We start from the raw sequence: 20,202 nt of genomic DNA on the forward strand, positions 1-20,202 counted from the left end.
GAAAGTGTTTGCTGACAACAGATCAGCTGTCCAGCCATGCCATTAGGGTCCTCATCTTTTCCTGTATTTCCCAGTCCACCATCCTTTGTGCTGGTTATTATGTTCCAGGCTTATCTGCTAATTCATGGAAAGATGGCCATTGCTGCTCCAGACATCAAGTCCATGTTCAAAGCAGGATGAAAGGGAAGAGTGGCATGTAGCTCCATCTTTCCCTGTTAGCTTTCCCAGAAATTCCTTTAGAAGACTTCTGCTTCTTAGATCTCATTGGTCAGGATTTGGTCCCAGAGCCGTGCTTAATTGCCAAGGCAGCAGGAAAAATGGGAAACAAGGGTAACCTTATTGTTGAAGCCAGACATCTCCTCAGCCAGGACTGAAGGCATTGAGAGGCAAAGGGGAGATGGACAACAGGTGGGCAACATACAGATTCTCTGGCTCCTCCAACGCTATGTAGATTTACTCATTCTCCCCTGCTCAATTTTATTCTAGGTGCCTTCTCAATTTTTCTTCATTTATCTTCTCTCCCTTCTACATCCCCTTGAAAAATGAACTTTCACACAGTTTTATCATCACTTCATCTTCCTCCTAGAGTCAAATAATATTACAACCACTGGTACTGTCTCCACCTTTGACAGGTGAAGAGAGCTGAAATCCAGCAAGGTGAAGACCCTTGCCCAAATTCACCCATCAGTTGAGAGGCACACCCAAGAATAGAACATAACTCTACTATCAGCATTGTCAGATCTGCCGCTCAGAATACATGGTGCCTATGTTCCACTCTGCGCTGTTTGGACCCTCTTGCCCGTACCTTGGACATTTAAATATAAAATTCTCCATGAGGCTTCATCAATCCAGTTGTTTGTTTCTGGAAACTTCTCCAAAAAGGAAAAATAATAAGAAAACCATATTTTTCCCTTTTTACTTTTTTAATTTACTCTCTAAATATGAAGGAGGGAGAAGTGGGGTGATAGACTATTGTCTTCCTTGTAAATCATTGCTCCTCTGAACCCTGAGTCTGAATTTGTAGAGCTTCCATCTCCAATACGTCTGTCAAGTAGCAATGGGACCATGTCTATTTAGATGCATCATTCTTGTCTTTGGCCCTTTTGGGAAACATCTTGGGACACCCAGGGCAACACAACATAAAATACCTTTATGAAGCAGCCAGCATCTCATCCCTGCACTGAAAGATTTAAAAGGGGGACAGCGCACCCAGAATAGAAACAGTCAGAGAGGGAGTCAGTTTGAAGGTGTAATTGACCTTGGTCTTGAAGGGTAAGACTTAGCTGATAATAAGATATGCGGCAAAACTGTCACAAGCCAAGAAAGGGAAGCACAAATATGAATGGTTTTTCAGGGGTCTTATAAGCAGGTCAGTGGAGCGGGTGGGGGGACCAGTAGAGGGCAGTGGGTAAAAACACATGTTCTGAAGTCGGACAGACCTGAGTCTGAATCCCAGTTCTGCCACTTCCTAGTTCTGTGATTCCCCAAGCAAGTTACTCCTCTATGCCTTACCTTCTAAGCTGTAAGATCATGATAATATTAATAACTACTCAATGGCACTGTTACGAGGATGAAATAAAATAAGGTATGTAAAGTGCTCCGTGCTAGCGCCTCAAATATAGTAAATGCTTAAAACATGAAAGAAAAAACGACTGATCAGAGTGCAAAGGCCAATGTACTGGACTCTTAGGTTTAGGAAAGTAGATTGTGGCCAGTTGTGGAGGCTTTGGCTCTAAGGCTAAAGTGTAATCCAAAGGAAGCCATTAAAAGTGTACCAGCCAGACATGAGCTAATCCAGACTGGAATCACAGCTGGGAGAGGGGGAGTGGAAAGGCACTGCTGGATGGAAAGCCTGTTAAGAAGATGTACAACAGCCCTTGATTCATGGTCTTTATTTCTTGGCTACACGACTAGTGTCATCTATGAACTGAGAAGGAATCAAATGGGATGGTTGGACAGTTGTGAAAAGAGTTGTGTCATAGTTTGAGGCCCATGCTGGAAATGTATAAATACAAAATTTAGAACTTCCAGCTATTCTGTGTGTTGGGAAGCATGTGCACTCATTCAATATATGCTCACTGGATGTTTACTACGGCAGAATACTAAACCCTAAGCAACGTTTACAATAACATCTCACCCAACTAAAGACCACTCATCCTAGAATCTCCAAAACTTTGATTCTTGAAAACCCAGGCATTAAAAAAAGAGAAAGAAGGAAATCTTCTCCTTTATCAGGCCCTCGTTCATAGCTCATCTGCTCATTTTACAAAGAGGTCTACACAGAACGTCTGAGTATCTGCATTTCTGCCATAGCAGATTTAAGTAATAAATTAGAAATGGTAATCAGAGCACTGACTCTATAGAGCAGACAGATTAATGATAGTTGAAGTGACAGCTGATAAAGAATTGTGGAGGAAAAACCATAAAAATTTGACAGGACTCCAAAAGCACAGGGGTCTGTGGTCAAAGTTATAGGACATGAGTGCCTTCAAAGCCCCTAAGGCATCAATGTGTTACCAAGTCTAAGTTCATACTGCTGGCTGCATGACAGGCCAATAAATGGAGAGACAGGGTGTTGGGACAAGGAACAGCGACTTTATTCAGAAAGCCAGCAGACAGAGAAGATGGTGGACTCATGTCCCAAAGAAACATCTTGCCCAGGGTTTGGATGCTAGTTTATCTTATAGAGCAAAGAGGGAGAGGTGAGGAGGTAAAGGGAAAATGGTGACAAGTTGTTGTAAGTCCTTCCTGGTCCAACCAGACTCTGGAGAGGAGATGTGTTAATGTCTTCCTTCCTGCAGCCATTCAGAGGTGCGCCTGGTCAGGACGTTTCCTGGGAGCTAAACACAAGTATTTTAAACACTCAGGCATGGGAGGCAGGGTTCCCAGAGATGGGCCACTGTGGACGCTTTAAGCTGTAGGCAACACCCCTTTAGTGATTAACTTGTAGCAAAAGCAATAGAACATAAAGGTTAAAGTAAAAGAAGCAGCTCCAATATGGAGTCAGGTTTGCTCTTCCCTGTTACAAACACAATAACCCAAATTCATAAAAGAAGGTTACTCTTGTGTTCACTAGATCTCCAAATCTTTAGAAGTAAAGCTACACCCAAAACTTGAATCAGAGATACCAGTACAGAATTTCTGACAAGTTTTTCTAAAAATGGGAGATAAGAAATGAGGATGTACTTGGCATGGGGGAAGAAGTGTGTTTTCTTCTGGCCTGTTTTTAAGAAGGGAGACACAAGAGCATGTTTCGGGAAAGAGGTGAAGATGGACGATGCTGAGAGAGAAGGGAGAACCGCTGGATCCGTCCTGAGCAGGAGAGAGGGATGGAGGCTGAGCTCAGGGGCGGGACTGGATTTAGACAACGTGAAGGGGGCATGGAAGAGGTGGAGCTCATGAGTGGGGGGGTCCATGCGGGGATTTGTGAGGCTCCTCGGGTGGCCTCAGGAGGTGCTGGAGGCTCAAGGAGAGAAGGAAGGAAATAATCATCTAGGAGATGGAAGAGTGCATGGGAGAGAGAACACTGCCGAGTGGCATCAAGGCCCCTCTCCCATCTCATTGGAAGGAGGCAGCAGTGTGCACTGCACAGCTGGGGACCACAAACAGACCTGTTCATGGGTCAATGCTGTGTTAAGTTCTGCAGACAGACGGGAGATACTGGACTAAGACAAGATCACGAAGGGATATTGAGTACCTGGATTTTGTCAGGACATTGGTGTGTTTTTCTTTTTGCTTTGTTTTGGTTTTGGTTTTTTTTCAGCTTTGTTGAGGTACAGACAATTGAATTTTTCAAGGTTTTCTGTGTATATCAATCAGAGTACACACATGGCAAAATCTCAAATTTGAAGTCTAAAATGTTCCTTTAAATGGTAACTTCTTTTAAACATCTGTTTATGTTATTCATAGATTGATGGAACTAGTTCAAGCAGCCTGAAAATATTTTGTGGCTGATCCCATTAATTTTGGCAGAATATCCTTAAATTTTCTATCCAATTTTTCAAAACCTCCAGAGATTCTCTTAGTAACCCAATCCATTGTTTAATGATCCTTGTAGCTAAGAAACGATTCCTTATAACTAACTTGAAAATCGTCCCTGGCACCAGAGCACAGGACAAACGGCAGCCTTTTCCCCATGTTACCTGCCAAAACAACAGCAATCACAGCCTTTCAAGAGATACAACAGCTGCACTGGTCCCCCTGCTTGGTAATGTCCATCTACTTCTAAGATCTCATGAAATCAATTAGGAAATCTCCACTAGAAGATAAACACGCCACAGACGTAATGAACTGCCTGCCCTGCAAACGAGCGCATGTGTTCACAGGCTGCTGACATGGGATTCTTTCCCACTGGTGCTTCACCAATGCCTAATTCTGAGTTTCTCAACCTGGGCACTACTGACATTTTAGGATGATAAAACTTTTGTGGGGTGAGCTGTCCTGTGCATTGTGGGATACTTAGCAGCATCCCTGGACTCCACCTATTAGATGCCAGTAGCACACCCCCCAAGTGGTGATAATAAAAGATATCTCCAGACTTTGCCAAATGTCCCTTTGGCTGCAAAATCATCCCTGACTGAGAGCCACTGGCTTGGTCCTACCTCGTTTCAAAAGGTCTAAAGAAAACCAGCTAATTACAATCAGTGTATTTTCATCTATTGCCCCCCAAAACCAGATTTTCATGCATTTGAGTCATCTGTAAATAGCTTCAGATTATTTTTTTTATTGAAGTATAGCTGACTCACAATGTTCCAGGAGGACAGAAAGGTGATTCAATTATACACACACACATATACGTATGTATTATTTTTCAGATTCTTTGCTGTTATAGGTTATTACAAGATATTGAATATAGTTCCCTGTGCTATACAGTAGGTCCTTGATGTTTATCTATTTTATATGTAGTACTGTGTATCTGTTAATCCCAAATTCCCAATTTATCCCTCTTCCAGATTATTTTTATTAAAGAATAGTCACTTAAAAAAAAAAAAGTCCAAATTTTCCCAAGGATATAAACTGAAGAGTAAAATCACCCCTTTCTCTTACCATTATTGTCCCACTTCCCAAAGACAACCACTGGCAATAGTTCCTTGTTAGTATATCAGAATTTTATAAATGATATAAATATATATCTTATACAAATAAAACCAGACTATACAGGCTGTTGTTCAACATACTTTCTGTAACTCAGTGATATGTACTGAATATCTTATTATATTAGTAGGTGTATATCTACATCACTTTCCAAGTTGTTGAACTGAATATCTATACAAGAATGCCGAGTTCTATAATTACATTATATATTTATTTAATAACCCCCTATTACTACTGGTATTCTTACTTCTTTTGTCGTTGGATATCTGAAATACTTATTGATAGTTAGCATCTAAAATAGAAACTATAAAATAAGTGGGTTAAATATAGGGAAAGTTCGCCTTTGTACATGGTTTTTCATATTTTGTTTTTGTAAATTTTGCTTCCTAACAAAGTATTTTAGCAAACTGCCTCTATACCTTTTATGCTGTGGGTAGTTACCCAAGAAAATAGGAATACTGCGTATTTTCCATAGACTATAAAAAGGATTTCAAATGCTGGTAATAAGTCATAGAATCCAATGAGACTCTTATCTTAGTGTTTGCAAAAGCCATGGCTATTCAGAAACACTACAAACAATTAAATAACACTCACCTCCTTTATTTGAACCTAAGTTAGCAGAACTGTCTCTAAGCAGTGACTGCATTGATTCCAGACTAACCATGCTGACATTTTCCATTTTAACGTTTAATGTTGTTACAGAATGAGGGTTATAATTTCACTGAGTTAGTGTTTTCCATAGAAAATGAGTTCCCTAGACACATTCGTAAGTGCTTGTGCGCTTCTGTCAAGGTCTGTCAAAAAGTAAAAGCTCAGTTTTATTCCATTAGTGATAAATCCCTAGGAACTTAGCTTCCAAGATATGTTTATTGAAACCCTTAAGATTTTAGTTCTGATAGAGGGATTCAAGATTTGGACACAAGCCAGGTCAGATCATGTCTTCCCCCAAAAATGATAACCAGCCCCAGCATAATCACCTCACTATATGGTTAATGAGGTCAGTTTCCTCAAAACCACATTATTAAAATGCTTCACTGTACTTCCTCTTTGGCTTTGGCCCTTGAATTACTCTGGCACCCGATTAAGTTAAAGAGAAGCTATGATCACTGCAAAAAGTCTGGACCATCTTTCCCTTTTCTGTGCACTACAGTTCCCCCAGGCCCACGAAATGCAGATACGTATGTTTTAGTTATAAGGGAATGACAATAATTTGTCCTCCAGCTGAAAAAAAGAAAGCCACTGATTTTCACTCAGTACTGTGTCTCACTTGGCAACCAGTACATGTAACTGTTCATCTGTTTTTCCATCCACTTAATCTCAAAGTATTTCCAGGAGAAGAAAGAGATTTAAGTGCTTCATCCAAAAATATTTCTGCTGTTGCGATTACAATTATTAAGCAAGTTTTCCAAATTGCTTCAAATTTTGACTGTAATATTTACCTGACTTCTTATGCATTGGAGTAACTTTTCAGTTACGGTGCTTTTTAAAAAATAATAATTTATAAATTTCTTAAATTATGAGTGATTTTTATATGAGAGTATTCAAATGAAAACAAACTGTAATTGCAAAATTTTTAATTCAAGTATCACTAAAAGCAAGATGCACTTATACCAACATTAAGTACTAACTTATACCATGCTGACAGAGCCAGTGCCTCATCCCTGCCATGCAGTCACCGTCGTCAACTGCCCCCTGCATCACGAGGGCTCTGCTAAGTGTTTTACTTCAGTTCTGAGTCTGTTGCTACCCATTCTCTGTTGAAATTATTAATTTCCCGGTACCAGTGCCTTACAAATTCCCACTGCAAAAATATACCCAGATATATTTAAAACTTGAATTACTGTAGTCAGAAAGCCTTCGAAAAATTATTTAGAGTCTGGCGCTCAAGATGTCGAAGCGAGGACGTGGTGGGTCCTCTGGTGCGAAATTCCGGATTTCCTGGGGTCTTCCGGTTGGAGCCGTGATCAACTGTGCTGACAACACAGGAGCCAAAAATCTGTATATCGTCTCTGTGACGGGGACCAAGGGATGACTGAATAGACTTCCTGCTGCTGGTGTGGGTGACATGGTGATGGCCACCGTCAAGAAAGGCAAACCAGAGCTCAGAAAGAAGGTACATCCAGCAGTGGTAATTCGACAACGAAAGTCATAGAGGAGAAAAGATGGTGTGTTTCTTTATTTTGAAGATAACGCGGGGGTCATGGTAAACAATGAAGGCGAGATGAAAGGTTCTGCCCTCACAGGACCAGCTGCAAAGGAATGTGCCGACCTGGGGCCCAGGATTGCATCCAATAAAAGAAAAATACAAGAATAAAAATTACTTGCTCCATGTCACTCCTTGACACCACCTAACCCTCACCCCCTCTGTAAAATAAAACTACCCAGTGCAAAAAACTTATTCAGAAATGCATCTACTCCTAGGCCACGTATTTTCCCTGTGAGGTAAGTTTAGCAACATTTGCACTAAATCCCATATTCTTAAACTTTTCTGTCTCATCTATTCACTCCTCATCTAAAAGAGCTTGCTAGCACATTTAAGACTAAACAAACTTAACTTTAAAATAAGCAAAAAACAATGATTCAAATGAAGCCATTCAGTGTCCTCCTGCTGCTGTTCTCTTCCTTCCTGCTTTGATGCCTGGTGTGTGCGTGTTTGCAAATTCACACACACCCAAGACTAACATAAATGGAGAGATGAAAACGTGTTTGCTTACTCCGTTTAGGCCTCACATCCAGAAATCACTGAATCTTCCTTATTTAGAGCCAAACAACATAGAACCATCTAAACAGAGATTCTCAGTGAAGGGTAGCTTATCAGGATTGAGGGACAGATAGAGTAAGGAATGTATGACTTAACAGAGCAGCTCCAATATTGTAAGTTTATATTTTGAAAAGCCATTCTTTATTCCTTTCTTAATAACTACAGAAAAATAACAGAACTGGACCAAATTGTCTTGGTTGCTATGTAGCCACAAAAGATATATACTCTTTCACACCATACACAAAAATAAACTCAAAATGGATTAAAGACATAAATGTTAGACTGGAAACCATAAAACTCCTAGAAGAAAATATAGGCAGAATACATTTTGATGTAAATTGTAGCAATATTTTTTTGCAACTGTCTCCTCAGGCAAAGGTAACAAAAGCAAAAGTAGACAAATGGGACCTAACTAAACTTAAAAGCTTTTGCACAGCAAAGGAAACCATTAACAAAATGAAAAGACAACCTACTGACTGGGAGAAAATATTTGCAAATGATATGACCAGTAAAGGGTTAATATCCAAAATATATAAACAGCTCATACAATTCAATATCAAAATAACAAAGAACCAGATTAATAAATGGACAGAAAACCTAAACAGACATTTTTCCAAAAAAGTCATACAGATGGTCAACAAGCACATGAAGAGATGCTCAACATCACTTCTCATCAGGGAAAGGCAAATCAAAACCACAATGAGATATCACCTCACACCTGTCAGAATGGCCATCATCAAAAAGAACACAAATAACAAGCGTTGGTGAGGATTTGGAGAAAAGAGAACCCTCCTCCACTGTTGGTGGGAATGTAAATTGGTACAGCAACTGTGGAAAACAGTATGAAGTTTTCTCAAAAAACTAAAAATAGAGCTACCTTATGACCCAGCAGTTCTGCTCCTGGGTATCTATCTGAAGAAAATGAAAACACTAATTTGAGAAGATACATGCACCCCAATCTTCATAGCTGCATTATTTACAATAGTCAAGATACAGAAGCAACCTAAGTGTATCAACAGAGGAATGGATAAAGAAGAAGTGGTACATATATACAATGGAATACTACTCAGCCATAAAAAAGAAAAATAATGCCATCTGCAGCAACATGGATGGAGCTAGAGATTATCATACTAAATGAAGTAAGTCAGACAGAGAAAGACAAATACCATGTGATATCACTTATATGTGGAATCTTAAAAAATGATACAAATGAACTTATTTACAAAACAGAAATAGAGAAAACAAACATGGTTAGGGGAAAGAAGTGGGGGAGGGATAAATTAGGAGTCTGGGATCAACATATATACCCTACTATATATAAAATAGGTAAACAACAAGGTCCTACTGTATAGCACAGGTAACTGTACTCAATCTTGTAATAAGCTATAATGGAAAAGAATCTGAGAAAGACTATATACTGTACCAATTACATATTCTATATTAAAACAAGTGGCCATGAATTCTACTCTCATGATTTGCATATTAACAACAAAATAGGATATTTTTTTCTATTTTAATATGAAAGTGCAAGAGCATATCATGCAAACTAAGGAGGCAAGCATCTGTTCGTGCTAAGACACAGAGCTGTCCTTCCAATGGCAAATTAATATCCTTGCAGAATTCTACACTCATCTGTCAAGCACCTCTCTTTGTTGCACTGATATCTGTGAATTGCAATAAACGATAAATGAAATTAAACCGCTTACTACCAGGTCAGAGAAAGCTCAGAACTATGGATATACATTAATGTAAAGCCAAGTTATAAAATGCATACAAGTTATTTTCGTCATTGAGGGCTTCTCTCCTCAAGAGTAAAGACAAGCTTCCTTCCTCTAGTCCAGGAAAGTTAAAATAATGTTTGTGGGAAGTCCCAACAATGTCTCCTTACCCTAAACTGGCTTTTTATTCCCCGGTCATCTCCCTTGGAGCTTTCAGTACACTGGCTGCCAGGGAAAGATTTGATAGCTTTGTGATGTTTTCATCCCCAGTTGATCTACACGGCCCAACAGAGAACACTAACCCCACCAACTCTGAAGGTATGTGTAGGTCATTCATGCCTGAGGCTCAGGGAGCGCGGCCTCCTGTACTGCCCCCTCCACCAGGCCCCCACCAGTCTTTCAATTACTCATTCAACCATCCTTGCAAATAAATTGCCAACATGAGATTTTTTTTCATATCTGGAAAGAGGCTGTGTGTGTATAGAAAAGACACTTTTAAGTTCTTGATGTATGTTAGGAAAGCATTCTTTTTTTTTTTGCAAAACAGAGAAAATCTGACCTACCATGGCCTAAACAAGGATGTGTTTGTTTTTCTCACATAAGGAAGATACTGCTTAACCCGAAGGTTTCAGGGCTGGCATTTCCCAGATCCCTGTGAGTTTTCTTGGCCTCACAAGCCTGCTTGTTTCCTCACAGCTGCAAGACCGCTGCTGCAGCGCCACACATTACATCATGTGAAAGGCAGGAAGAAGGTGGAAGGCATGGCAACTGCTCCATCCATTCTTGTGTCAGGACAGCTAACCCCTCAGGACTTCCTCAGCAGGCTGCACCCGTGTCTCATTGCCAGAGCTGTGCCTCTTAGCCACTGAGAAGCAAGGGGGTTGGGAAAGAAAGTATTGTATTCTGTACATAGGACCTGCAAATTAAACTGACAAGAGATAGATTAACAGGGAAAAAAGTTTACAAATTTTATTGATGTTATTATATTTAATTGTACATGCATGGAGTCTCCATAGAAAAGAAGTGAAAACTCAAAGAAGTGGTTAGAGTTGAGGGCTTATATACTATTTTAACAAAGATGATAAATTGTGGGAAAGTGACAAGAGAGGGAAGGGGGCGATTGGGCTTCTGTAGGTGGTAAGTTGTGGGCAGGTAAACCCATGGGAAAACCAGTGGAAGAGAGGCTTGTTTTAGTAGTTTGCTTGTGCAGACTCATCTCAGTGACAACTTTCCTTCTCTGGTGATAAGGGTTGTTCTCCTCCTGATTCAGGAGGGAGCAGGGGAATACCTTCACCTGCAGAAGGGATTGTTACATAGCTTCAAAGACCCCCTCTACAAAATGCTTATTAATCACAAAGGTTAACTTTACGATGGAGAAGTGTGGGAGACATTACTATGATGAAGTGACCGAAGTGATCATCACCAGGAATGGGACAAAGCAGATCTTGCACTACCTGACGGGTTGACATGAGCATCTCTTCTGTGAATTTCTTGCCGAAGGTGCCTAACCTAAATCTAATTATGATGAAATAAACCAAAATTCAGGAACACTCTAAAAAATAATCGAAGATAAGGAAAGACTGAGAAATGATTTCAGATCAAAGGAAACTAAGGGACTGTGACAACAAAATTCAAGGAATGACTATGAACTAGATCCTCTCACTATGAAGGACATTTTTTGGTCAATATGTGAAACTTGAATGTGTTCTGAGATTTCAATGGCAGTAAGGGATCAATGTTCATTTTCTAATTTTGATGGTTCTAGTGTGGAGAATGTCCTTCTAGTAGGAGAATGTCCTTTCTTATAGGAAATACACACCAAAGCTTTTAGGGGGATGGAGCATGGTCAGGAACTTACTCTCAAATTGTTCAGAGGGGAAAACATTCTTAATAATATATTTGCAACTTCTCTTTAAGTTTCAGATCATCTCAAAATAAAAAAGTTATTTTTAAAATATCTCTAAGATTCCAAATTTATTTACTGAATCATAATATTTGAAAATGTAGGACTAATTTCATGACACTATCATTAAAGATCTATACCTGTTTCTGAGTCTTCCCTGGTGGTGCAGTAATTAAGTATCCATCTGCCAATGCAGGGGACATGGGTTCGAGCCCTGGTCCGGGAAGATCCCACATGTCGTGGACCAAATAAGCCCGCGCGCCACAGCTACTGAGCCTGTGCTCTAGAGCCCGCGAGTCACAACTACTGAACCCATGTGCCACAACTAATGAAGCCCACGCACACTAGGGCCCACGAGCCACAACTACTGAGCCCGCACACCTAGACCCCGTGCTCCACAACAAGAGAAGCCACCACAATGAGAAGCCTGCGCACCACAACGAAGAGTAGCCCCCTGCCTGCCACAACTAGAGAGAAAAGTCCACACGCAGCAATAAAGACCCAAGGCAGCCCAAAAATTAATTAAATAAATAAATAAAAATGTTTTAAAAGAACTATACCTGCTTCTAAATATAAATTTTAAAGACAGGACATAAAAGTACAATATTCATAAAAGTAAGTTAGAGAAGAATTTTCAAAACAGCAGGATGAAAACACAGGCAGGTATGTTTAGTTAAAATGCCTTCAAACAGTCTCTGTGACTGAAGCCTGACAATTCATCAAAGAATTTTTCCGAAACCCTTGATTTTTAAAGTTGGTTCTTAAAAAATTAATGAATACATAAAACAGTCTCAACACAGATCAATGTGTTTATATGTATTTATTATATGTAATTATTTATATGCAGGTCTCTGAAATGTGTGATGTTCTACCAGTGACATCCTGTGGTATACAAATCCTGTGTCTTGACTCTGTTCTAATCAATTTGTTGAGAAGAGATTGAAAAATAATTTTTAAATAATTTCACAAGTGAGAACACTATGTGTAAAAAGCTCATTATTAAATAGCTTTGACTATTTCCTTTATCAAATGATGTTCTCTGAAACAAGTAAGGACAGTCAAAACCTGACATAGATGGATTTCTCCCCTAGGAGAATGTCACCTGCCTTGTTATCAAAATGTTCCACTGTATCTTACAAAGGAAATAGTCACTTTTATTCTTTTCATGTTTTGGTGATAGACCACAAATACGTTTTTACACAATAAGCTTTACTGACTGTTCAAACTATTCTGTTTTTTCTTTATAATTGATTATTACTATTCTATAAGGTCTCAATGATTTACAAACTTAGTAAAGTTAATAAGCAACAGAATTATCTTGGATTCTACAATAATCTTTGAAATCCTACAAATCTGAGGTTTTAAATGGCACAGTTAATTTATGTCCCTCCACACAAAAACCTGCACATAGATGTTCATAGGAGCTTTATTAAAAATTGCCAAACTTTGTACACAACAAAGATGTCCTTTCCTTAGGTGAATGGATAAACTGTGGTACCTTCAGACAAAGGAATATTATTTAGTACTAAAAAGAAGTGAGTTACTAAGCCATGAAATGACATGCATATTACTTAGTAAAGGAAGCCAATGCGAAAGGGTCGGGAACTATTTTATTTGATGCTACAGCACGGTGTCTTGCGCAGGACCTTGCCCTCAGGAACTACCCCCCATATGAGTGAGCGTGGGCTGTGCTTTCCTGTTTCCGCCCCTCCTCTTCCCCCAGTATCAGACCAGCCGTAATTCTAAGCCAATGGTAACAATGCAAGAAAGTCTTGATTTTTAAAATGACTGGATGAAATATTTTTGAACGAGAAGAGGGGAATTGAGCTCAACTGTAAAGGATGGGCAGACATTTCATAGAAAAAGAGGGATGGTGAGGACATTCCAGGTGGGAAATATGAGAAAAAGCAAAGAGCGGAGAATCCTGGCATCTTCTGGGGACACGGAAAAGAACATCCTTTAGGGGTGGAGGTTCTTGGAAAATAGTTGGCGTCAGGCTGGTGCGCAGGGTGAGGCTGCATACGGACGGTGGTGCCTGCCAGGCTGACAAGAAGGAAGGTCTGTGCAACGTGGGGAAACCGCTCTTTGCAGTGCCTTGGGTAAACCTCTCTCCCCTCCCTCCTCGCAGTTGCTCCCGGGAGCGGGCAGGATGTCTCATGCGCCCTGGGCTACTTCCCCTGCGGCAACACCACCAAATGCTTGCCTCAGCTGCTCCACTGTAATGGCGTGGACGACTGTGGAAACCAGGAGGACGAGGACAACTGTGGTGAGCGTGCCCCGAGTCACAGCTGGACGGGGGTCGGGTCACAGTAGCACCAGGGGACAGAGGACCAGGGTCAAGTTGCTGAGACCTCTCGGTACAGAGAGAAATGAGAAAACGAAGTTGAAATACAAAATATATGGCACTTAAGGAAATCTTACATTTATTTTCCTAGCTTAACATATCCATTCTTATAAAGAAGATGCGGTTTTACACATATATATGTTTGTGCGTGTGTATACATAATATATACACAGTGGAATACTACTCAGCTCTAAGAAACAATGAAATGATGCCATTTGCGGCAACATGGATGCACCTAGAGGTGATCGTGCTAAGTGAAGTAAGTCAGACAAAGACAAATACTATATGATATCACCTGTATGTGGACTCTAAAATAGGACACAAATGACCTATTTACAAAACAGAAACAGAATCACAGGCATAGAAGACAAACTTATGGTTACCGAAGGGAAAAGCGTTGTAGGAGGGATAAATTAGGAGTTTGAGATTAACACATATACACCACTATATAGATAAACAACAAGGACCTAGGTATAGGCACAGGGAATATATTCTTTTTTTAATTCATTTTTATTGGAGTATAGTTGCTTTACAATGTTGTGTTAGTTTCTGCTGTACAGCACAGTGAATCAGGTGTACATATACATAGATCCACGCTTTTTTAGATTCTTTTCCCATATAGGCCATTACAGAGTACTGAGTAGAGTTCAGCACAGGGAATATATTCTTTATCTTGTAATAAACTATAATGGAAAAGAATCTGTAAAAGAAAATATATATATATATATTTACTTACTATGACATATATATGTACAACTGAATCACGTTGCTGTACACTGGAAATTAACACAACATTGTAAATCAACTATACTTCCATTTTTTTTAAAAAAATCCATTCTTTCCTAAGCATTAGCTCAGATTCTGTGGGGCAGCAATCCCAGCTGGGCTCAGCTGAGATGAGCTACACGGTCCTCTTGCCTCTGCTGTGCTTTCTCGATGCCTCTGCGGGCCTCTGCGGGCCGGCTCTGTCCCCGTGCCTGCAACCTGGGCTGAGACATCTGGGGACACTGGCCCTTCTGCCATATCCCTCCCAAAGCACGTCACAAGGCCAGCCCTGTTCCAGCAGGGGAAGTGGAGCCCTCCTCCTGCAGAGAGCAGCTCAAACTTAAGTGCAAGGACCTCAGACAGAGGGAGGGCAGGCTGCAGCCACGCTTGACACAGTGGGTATTACATTTGCTTTTCCCACAGACATTAATATTAACTCACAGTGACTCAGAGTCCCACCTGCATGGCCTTAGGAAGGTCTGTCTTTTAATTTAAATATTTCCAGGAGCAACCATGATTTGTCTATTTATCTTATTGAAACAGCAGCTGATATCTGAAGAAGTGATTTTTTTCTACATTCTTGATTTTGTAGTTATGTGTGTATGTAGGGGTGTGTGTGTGTATGTGTCCTCTTGATTCAGGGACAGTTATTCAGGAGGTGGGTAAGCTTTCCCCCATCTCCTGAAAATGTAACTGTAGTTTATTTGAGGGGGGAGATAAATTATGCAGACTTCTATATTTGGTCCTGAAGGATGTTCATTACTCTGAATCCTGGTAAATTTTAATAGAGAGAATATAACACTAGGAAAGACATTCAGGTCTATTTCTTCAAACTTAGAATTGAATTCTGATGACAAGCATGGGCATGACTCTTGTGGAAACAGTACTTAATGGGAAGCAAAATCAGGTTGGAGATGCATCCTCCGTAACTGTTTCTTCTTTCCCTCCCCTTCCTGCAGTGTTTTCCACTCTCTGCAGGTCTGTGAACAGCCTCTCCCTCTCTGTCCTGTCAGTCATTTCCATGTGTCTCCCCTTCTATTCCTCCTCTCTAGCTGCCCACCCGCATTCCTTCCTTTACTCTCTCAACTCCCCTTCTTATTTTCATCCTTCTCTTGTCCTCCATTCTTTTTCAAATCAAATCCACCTCAGTTTTCATAAATTAGATTTTAATGATTATTTAGCTCACTCCATTAAGTTTATAAGCTGCTCACTGTACAGATTTTAACACCTTTACTTCCAAAGAAAAAAATCCAAGGAGTTGCTTTTAATTTCCAAGTAGCTGTAAAAACATTCCTGCCACGCCTACCCCACCCTTGGGCTGAGTTGCCCAGAAGGGTGGTTTTTATCTTATGGTCAGTGGACTCTGAGAATCAAGAAAATCTTCAGGCATGGTGCGGGCGGGGTCTGTAAATCCCCTGAAAACTATGAAATGTCGTGTATTTGTGTATATGTGCATTTTCAACAAGAAAAGTGTTCGTAACTTAACAGCTCTGCAAAACGTTTAGAGTTTTTAAAAGGCAAAAAGCTTCCTTATTCCTGCCATTGGCTAAAACAGAAATCTAGAAAAACAATTTCATCCCAAGCTGGAATCAGTCTCTCCCAACTAGCACTCTAAATCTGTCCATATAAAATCAGTAGTTGTGAGCAGTTTACGACAGTAATCGCAACAGCAACAACCTTCCCTTACCTTCTTTGATTTCTTTTTCTTTTTTTTGACAAGGAACTAATATTTATTAAGCACTTAATGTATACTAAATACCAACATTATACTTTAAATTTTTTAAATTTTATTATGGTAAGGACACTTAACATGAGATCTAGCCTTTTAAATTTTGAAGCAATTTTTAAGTCGGCCTTACTGTTTTTGTTTTTTTTTAACATCTGTATTGGAGTATAATTGCTTTACAATGGTGTGTTAGTTTCTGCTGTATAACAAAGTGAATCAGCTATACATATGCATATATCCCCATATCCTCTCCCTCTTGTGTCTCCCTCCCACCCTCCCTATCCCACCCCTGTAGGTGGGCACAAAGCACCGAGCTGATCTCCCTGTGATCTCTTTTTAAAATAGAAACAAAGTTGTAGCAAGATTCCTCAACCAGGAATCGGAAGTTTCAGGCTCAGATCCTGGAAGTGCCTCTTTCTGTCTGTTGTTACTTCAGCAAATCATTTCTTTGTGCTAAGTCCCGTTCCTTACTGTGAAACTGGAGTAACAAATTTACTGTGAAGATGAAGCGAGTTACAGGGGTAGAAATGCTTGTCATGTAACGGGCACGCAGTAAATCTGGGCAGACCAGATTACTGACTACCATACTTGGCAGTTACTCTGGAATTCACCTCTTTGAAATTCTATCCGAGGAACTTTTACATTTGATTGGACTGCAAACCAGGGAAGTACTGGTTTGTAGGTGTGAAGGGAAGTATGAAGCAAGTTGAGACAAGGTGGTGTAAGCAGTCTGTCCCCAAGATCTTGCTAATATATCATCTTAGGGATCTCGGACATGAGCAGGGAATGGTGTGTACTACTAACTTTTATGAAAAAGAAATATTCAGAGCATGGATCAAATAAGTTCTAGCTACATGTGCGTATAAATACCTTAAATATTAGCATGTGAAAATAAACAGCATTTGTTTAATCAACTATTACTAATTATTAAAAATACAGGGGACATTTGGAAAGCAATTAATATTTTAAAAACGAAAAAGAGTACGCTCTTTTAAAATCTTTGTATTCACCATTGTTGACATTTTAAAATCCCCACGTCCAATTTCGGAAATATGGGGAAAATCATAATCCACTCTTACGAAGACATGTCTTTGTAACAAATATTATGTTACCCTGTTCCTGGTCTTCTTATGCCAGGATCACATAACTCTCCTGAAATTCACCTAGACCAGCAGATCCCCAAATGTAGTTCAGGACCAAACCCATCAGCGGCATCTAGGAAGTTGTTAGAAATGCAGGTTCTCAGGCTCCACCCCAGCCCTATGGACTCAGAAACTCTGCCACTGGCCCTGCGGTTTCTATAAGCTCTTTGTGTCATTCAGATGCACAGCAGACTTTGAGAACCACTGATCTAAACCCAAGTGCGCAGGAAGTAAGGGATGCACGCGAAACAGTAGCCACAGCAGAACTAAACTTAAATCAAGACTTCAGTATGGCATGCAAGCATTCTAGCTTGCTACCAAACTCCAAGATTACAATTATTATCAATTTTTTTGTTTCTATAAGAAAAATTGACACTCTACTAGTGGCAGTCATCTGGAAATTCCAAAAAATTGAACTACGCTCAAAACCTCAAAGATGGCCAGTTGAGATGCGCGGCTATTCATGCGTGAAAGGGTTGGAACTTCCCAAGAGGAATGTCAGACTTTCACACCATTTTTACAGTCCAGGTCATAAAAATTATGAGATGTAGTTATTCCTTCCTGCTTCTCATTACTTTAATTTCCTTCACTAGCTGTGGTTTTTTTCCTTCATTTTATAGTGTCTGGATAATTTATGCTCCCCCAGCTGTTCATTTTTAAGACATCCATATTTAAATTTGGTCTAAAATGACCATGTCAGAAAGTTGGTCCTTTTCAGAATATGTCAACCTCATGCATATTTGAATAAGCAGCATTAAATATATTTGCAATCACATAAAATACAATATCTTAGATATAAAAGGAAAACCCACAGCTAAAAATCACTTTCAGAGTGATCATTTACAGCTTAGTATATTGTCAAATAAAAAATCTTTTTCTAATGGAAGGGGGGACTTTTTTCTTGGTTAGACCTTTTAAAAGATACATCCTAAATAAAGTAGCTCCAAAAAGCTCTCCCTTATTCCCTTAAGTTACTTAACCTTGACACCAATAGTAATTATTAAAGTGGAGAAAAAAGTCAAACGGAAATAGTGGTAATAAAATTTAAGGAAGTCACTTAAAAGAAATGAAACACCATCAAATAAGTTAAACTGCCTCCCCATGGATTGAACTATAATATAAATGAATGATATTTAGAAAGAACTGTTACTTTTGTATTATCACAGACATCTTAAACAAGTAGTCTAATTTGACTATAATTTTCCAGTTCTCTTAGAAAACCCACAGAAAACAAAAGAATATAAAATATTTTTAAAAAGTAAAACATCTCAGTACAAAAAGCATAAGGTATCTAATCACTGAACATTTTTTATGGACACAATGCAAGGAAAAGTTTAAATCAAGTTTCTGATATAAAATGATTAAAGTTTTCAGTTGCATTCACAAGGATCCCTTCTTTCTAAAATATCTGGGCAATACAGAATTTATATATATATGTCTACTAGGCAGTTACTCTGGAGTTCACATCTTTTTCATTCTATCCCGGGAATTGTTTACATTTGACTGAACTCCAAACCAGGGAAGTCCTGGTCAAAATTGATTGCACCGTTTTTATACCTTTGATCTTTACTGATAAACTCCAATATGGAAATGTACAAATTTTTCCCGAATTATGCCATTTGATATAATTCCCATATGTTTCTGCCATGTATTACTAACCCATTTATTCATCTCCATGCAGAACTATCACAGACGCAATCAGAAAAGAGGCCAAAAAAGAAATCTTTGATTATAGTAGTGTTTAGTGTGACAATGACGAACCAAAAAAGGAGGGACCATTCAGTGTTTCAGCTAAAACTCTTAGATACTTGGGAGAATAGGTCTGGGTAAATACCAAGGGAACCTGATTACAAAAAGGTGTGAGAGTCTCATTCAGGAATTATCTTTGTCGATTTCAAACTGAGTGCCAACTTGGTAGTAAAAGTGAAATATTAAAATAGCATCAGAGGGGTGGGACTCCGTCCCTGCGTCTGACACCCTCACATCTTACTTCTCTCGGCCTTCATTCTCTACTCTTGGAAAACGGAGATCAGCAACATTATAATGAATGTGCTTTGCGATCTCATGATGGTCTATAGTATGCGTTAAATAGAATTTTGGCCGGGAAAGTGGAATCTTATAACCTGAAGCACTTTAAAAATAGCAAAGGATTGAAGACCTTCAAGATGGCAGAAGAGTAAGACGCGGAGATCACCTTCCTCCCCACAGATACACCAGAAAGACATCTACCCGTGGAACAACCCCCACAGAACACCTACTGAACGCTGGCAGAAGACCTCAGACCTCCCAAAAGGCAAGAAACTCCCCACATACCTGGGTAGGGCAAAAGAATAAAGAATAAACAGAGACAAAAGGATAGGGACGGGGCCTGCACCAGTGGGAGGGAGCCGTGAAGGAGGAAGGGTTTCCACACACTAGGAGCCCCCTCGCGGGCGGAGACTGCGGGTGGCGGAGCAGGGAAGCTTCGGAGCCGCGGAGGAGAGCACAGCAACAGGGGTGCGGAGGGCAAAGTGGGGAGATTCCCGCACAGAGGATCGGGGCCGACCGGCGCTCACCAGCCCGAGAGGCTTGTCTGCTCCCCCGCCGGGGCGGGCGGGGCTGGGAGCTGAGGCTCGGGCTTCGGTCGGAGCGCAGGGAGAGGACTGGGGTTGGCGGCGTGAACACACCCTGCAGGGGGCTAGTGCGCCACAGCTAGCCGGGAGGGAGTCCAGGGAAAACTCTGGACCTGCCGAAGAGGAAAGAGACTTTT

General features: G+C 40.1%; 1 protein-coding gene and 1 pseudogene across 3 annotated transcripts in view; both read left to right on the forward strand.

Moving 5' to 3' along the window:
• Positions 1-6,982: 6,982 nt before the first annotated feature.
• Positions 6,983-7,408, forward strand: LOC136123753 (large ribosomal subunit protein uL14-like; annotated as a pseudogene).
• A 6,210-nt stretch (positions 7,409-13,618) lies between these two features.
• The window catches only part of RXFP1 (relaxin family peptide receptor 1), a 64,710-nt gene continuing 58,126 nt past the window's right edge, over positions 13,619-20,202 (forward strand). For 2 of the 3 annotated variants that reach the window (XM_065877119.1, XM_065877121.1), the window contains exon 1: positions 13,625-13,742. The gene's annotated coding sequence lies outside the window, so the exon portion shown is untranslated. Of the gene's footprint in view, positions 13,743-20,202 lie in introns of all 3 variants that reach the window. The other variant, XM_065877120.1, reaches the window with a different exon arrangement.

This window comes from Phocoena phocoena, chromosome 5 (assembly GCF_963924675.1).
Source record: "Phocoena phocoena chromosome 5, mPhoPho1.1, whole genome shotgun sequence".
Lineage (NCBI taxonomy): Eukaryota > Metazoa > Chordata > Mammalia > Artiodactyla > Phocoenidae > Phocoena > Phocoena phocoena.